Source organism: Neophocaena asiaeorientalis, unplaced genomic scaffold (assembly GCF_003031525.2).
Source record: "Neophocaena asiaeorientalis asiaeorientalis breed wild unplaced genomic scaffold, Neophocaena_asiaeorientalis_V1.1 scaffold322, whole genome shotgun sequence".
Classification (NCBI taxonomy): Eukaryota; Metazoa; Chordata; class Mammalia; order Artiodactyla; family Phocoenidae; genus Neophocaena; species Neophocaena asiaeorientalis.
Window position 1 is genome coordinate 428,915 of NW_020185329.1, and position 4,908 is coordinate 433,822.

General features: G+C 42.6%; 1 pseudogene; it reads left to right on the forward strand.

Annotated features, from left to right (window-relative positions):
* Positions 1-1,228: 1,228 nt before the first annotated feature.
* LOC112392840 (malectin pseudogene) lies at positions 1,229-4,500 on the forward strand (annotated as a pseudogene).
* Positions 4,501-4,908: the final 408 nt, after the last annotated feature.

Genomic DNA, 4,908 nt, shown 5'->3' on the forward strand with positions numbered 1-4,908 from the left:
TTAATGTTGCCCCAGATGTCTCTGAGACTCTCTTCTTTTCTTTTCATTCTGTTTTCCATATTCCGTTCTGCTGCAGTAATTTCTACCATTCTGTCTTCCAGCTCACTTATCCATTCCTCTTCCTCATTTTTTCTACTATTGATTCATTCCAGTATATTTTTCATCTCAGTTATTCTATTGTTTATCTCTGTTTGTTTGTTCTTTAGTTCTTCTAGGTCTTTGTTAAACATTTCTTGTATCTTCTTGATCTGTGCCTCCATTCTTTTTCTGAGATCTTGGATCATCTTTACTCTCATTACTCTGAATTATTTTTCAGCTAGATTGGTTATCTCCTCTTCCTTTAGCTGTCCTTGTAGGTTTTTATCTTGCTCCTTCATCTGCAACTATTTCTTTGTTGTAACATTTTGTTTAACTTACTATGTTTGTGGTCTCCTTTCTGCAAGCTGCAGGATCGTAGTTCCTTTTGCTTCTGGGTGTCTGCCCCCTGGTGGGTGAGGTTGACCCAGAGGCTTGTGCCATTATCCCCTCGATAGGGGGTTTGACTGGTGCTGTGTTGTTCAGAACCTGCCCTGGATACTGAGCAGGGCCCCCCGCTTTGCTCTGTGGTTGTCACTGCCCTGTCATGGCCGGGGTCTGCTCCTTATTATTTGGAGTAGAGGCCCCCAGATCTGTTTTTACGTGTGTTTCTGATCTGTGGTGTGAAGTAGGTGGGATTGGAGCACTCCCACTTGGAGAAAAGCCACTGAGTATTCCTCCTATGTTGTCTCCTTTCTCCTGTTGTACAGGCTTACAAAGTACACTATTATTGGCACTGCTCTTAGTCTCATCTTACCTGTAGGTATGATGGCAATTGGCCCTGGTGACTCTCAGGCATTGTTTTCACTGTGCCACCAGTGCAGATTCACTGAGGTCAGGTCCCAGGACTGCAGTAGTCATGCATCTGGACCCACTGTGGGAGCTATGGAGGCATCTCAGACTCTGGCCTGGCCCAACCCTCATGTGAACATGTCCACAAAGCCCACAGCTGCTAAAGCCAGACCTTTTCCAACTGCAGAAGCACTTGTTGTCCTTTTCGATGTTTCATGGTGCTGAATTTAGGAAGCTGTCAGGGGAAGTGTAACTCCATGGTTTATGCACCCGTAGGGAGAGAGTTCAGCCCTTCTTCTGTTGTCTCACAGTCCCGGGGTTCAGCTGTGGTTTCAGCCCCACTTCTTCATGTGTTCCTGCCATGGAGTCTGCTCTTGAGGTTGCCAGAGCAAATGAGCCTATCAGCCAGGAAGGAGCCAAGGCAGCAATTGGGGCAAGTGGGCCACCCAGGCAGGAGGATGCTGGGGTAGTGATTGAAATGTGTGAGCTTGTCTGGGAGCAATCGGAGAAAGTGTGCCACTCAGGCACAGTGGGGGGAGGGGGGAGGAGGTGATGGCAGGGGCACATGACCCAGCTCCAGTAGAAGCCCTCTCTAGTGCCTGTGGAGACAGGAGCCAGAGCATGAGAAGAGAGGCTGCAATGGCAGCCTTGCCCTTAGTGTATCACTCAACAATGGTGTTTCCTTTCTGTGGCAATCTGGGCTTCCTCCATGAGCATTTCCCGTTGTGGAGTTACTTATTCACGTCTCCTCACAGACAACAGCAATCCCTTCATCCAGTCTGCTCTCCAAACACCACGTTCCAGCACCCAGCCCCCACGCACATTTGTGGACACCCGTCTGAGACTGGAGTACACAGGGCCGAGGCATGGACCATCTGTATAGGTCTCAGTCTGTCTTGTCTGTCACCAACCAGTTGCTGTGTTCTCCTCTGAGCCCCTAAAGTTCACTTTCTGTCCCAGTTGATCTTCCCACCAGTAAGGGGAATTTCCCAGATGTGAGAACTTCTCCTCACCTTCAGCTCCCTGCCAGGGGAGCAGGTCTCATCCTGCTTCCTCTCCTCTTCCTTTTCCCTTCTTTCTTTCATCCTATCCAGTTACATGGGGATCTTTCTTGTCCTTTTAGGTGTCTGAGGTCCTCTGCTAGTGTTTATCAGGTGTTCTGTGAGAATTGTTCCATTTGTAGATGTATTCTTGATGCATTTGTGCATGAGAGATGAACTCCACGTCCTCCTACTCCACCATCTTGGAATGTCTGAAAGACTTTAAGTTTTAAGTTGACTATTTTGTATTTTATTTCTCATGTAATGGGCCATTATGGATTTTCAGTTGTTCTCAACATTCCCTCTCTTACAATCTCACCTGTTTTCACGGCTTCAGCCAACATCTCCAAACAAATAATTCTACAGTCTTTATCTCCATTTCACTTACCCTCATAAATTTTCACTTTGTATTTTCAATTGCTTGATGGATATTTTCATCTGGGTGCTCTTATAGTACTTCAAGCTTTTAAGTTAAAGTTTTAATCTTATATCCCAAATCAGCTCTTTTTCTAGACTTTACTATTTTCCCTATCTAGCACTTTTTCTGTGACCCAGGTCCAAAACCTGGAAGTCAACTTTGACTTCTTTTTCTCCTCGTGACCCATCCAAGTCCAACTAAACTGTAGTTCAGGAACTTATCGTTGAGTACCTGCTTTGGACTATAGTCTTCTTGGCTTGCCAGCTCTTATTATACTCTTCTAAGGATAATTCTCTTGAAGGCATCCTATGGGGATGCTTATAATAATGAGGTGGAAGGGAAATTAACTAAAAGAAGAATGAGGCTAATGTTACAGATACATCAAGAAGGATCATGAGAATGGATAAAAAATTTCACAGATGACTTTAAGAAAGATATAGCAGCAGAGTAGTGAGAACAGTGGTAGTAGATACATGATGATAAAGTGTTATAAGGGTGTGGTATGAAAGTCAGGGCTGGAAATACAATATCTTGAGGATATGAGGAAAAGGCAATACTAGGACTGGGCAGTAAGAGTGGGGCAAACCTGTACATATGTATGATTATAAAACATGTTGATTGGCACTAGACTGTCCAGATACAAATCCCAGTACCGTTATTCCCCACCAGCTCCCTGACCTTAGGCACACAGAGATTACTTCTCTGTCCCTCAGTTTCTTCATGTCTAAAATGGAGATTAATAATACATACCTCAAGGGTTATTGTGAGGATTAAATAAGTTTATATAGATAGAGCACTACTGTGAAGACAAACCCAAATAAGAGCTGCTTCTCTCAAGAAAAAAATACTTCTGTAGTCTGAGCCAGAGGACCTGAGGCATTTTTCTGAATAATATCGGGCATAAGCCTTCTTTTAAAAACTAAATCAGGGATTGTCTCATAAATGGACTTGCCTTGGTGTTGCTACATGCATGGTGCAACCCCAAATGACTACATGGTGTTGATAAGATACAGATATTTCATGAAATGTATTATCAAAGGTGATTCCTTTTTTTTAAAGGAGCTTGAACAAGAGTCTTTATCTGTGATTGGATTTAATCTGTCTCCTGTTACAATTTGTACCTATTAATTTATTATAACAAAGCAAATTTTCCTAAACATCTAAACTGTGCCAGGCTCTGTGCTCAATGCAAAATAGAGTATCAAAAACTATGATACACAATCTCTGAATTTACAACACAGTCAAGATATAGTTAAGGGGAGAAAAAATAGCACAGATACTATGTAAATCAAAATATAAAACAGAATTTTGATGGAAAGCGAGAGGTACAATGTCTGCAGCATCTGAGGCCTATGACCCTGTTTTTCTGAATCTGTCTAGGGTGCCCTAGGTGGCAGAGGCTGACCCCCATGGTGGTCATGCTCCATGTCATGTTGGGATCCAGGATGTCACACAGCATTTCTTAGGGTATTGATGTATGTAGTAAAGCACATGTGGACATACATGAGATCTATTTTTCTCAAGAATTCATTGGAAAGTAGAGTCTCAGACTATGGCCTGATCTACAATCCCAGGCTCCAGTCCTGCACTCCTGATCCTGAGACAGATGGAGAGATACAACAAAGAATCCTTGATCGGAAGTACTCATCAGGGTTGAAGGGGACTACTCTCTGGTGTTGAGATTTGCTGATTTCCTTTGCACAATCCCACATTTTTGGTGTATAATTGAGTTGCCATGTTTTGGTGAAGGACTCAGATATCTTTGACAGTGTTAGGCACAGCACAACTCTTGATGAGATGATCTCTATGAGCATTAGAAAAGGGTAGCTGAGGGCAGGTGCAGGAGTCAACCTTCACTGGGAAACACTACATCAGGTTTGCCAAAGGAGTCCCATAACAATTGCAAAGTCCATGCACTCTACATCACGGCAGGGATGGTGAGTGACATACCAAAACTGCTGCCTCATCCATGAAAAAAGAGAAAAAAGGAGAAAGAGAAGAATATAATGAAAGGTCTAATCTCAAAACACAAACCAAAAAGAATCAGATTCAGTTGCCATTCTCTCTCCCCAGTCTCTATGTCTCAGACAAAAGCAGCTTCATTTTCTCATTTTTCTGATCTTAGTGGCCTTAGGGATCTACATTCCAGCTGTCTTTTGACTCTGCCATTTGTGAGAGCAAAGTACTATCCAGAATAAGGTGGATGAGTATGGAAAAGGAAACAATATATTTGGCTTGGATTTCTATATTTTTCACAATCATTAACCAAAATAAACTAAGGAATGTTAATACACACACACACACACACACATATATATATATATATTTAAGTTTAATCAAGGTTATAAAATGGAATGAATCTCATATTGTGAAATGTGAATAGTAACCAAAACTATCTCCTCTTTCCAGGCATTCAAAGTACAGTGTCCAGTTCCTGGACCACAGTCTCTGACTCCTTCCCCTCTTGCCTTCTCCCTCTTGTTTCCATATTCATGTCACTTTGGCAGGACAGTTTCCCAAAACACTTAAGTCAGGAAGGTCCTCTGTCTTAGCAAAAGAGCCATCATATACTCCTTCAATACT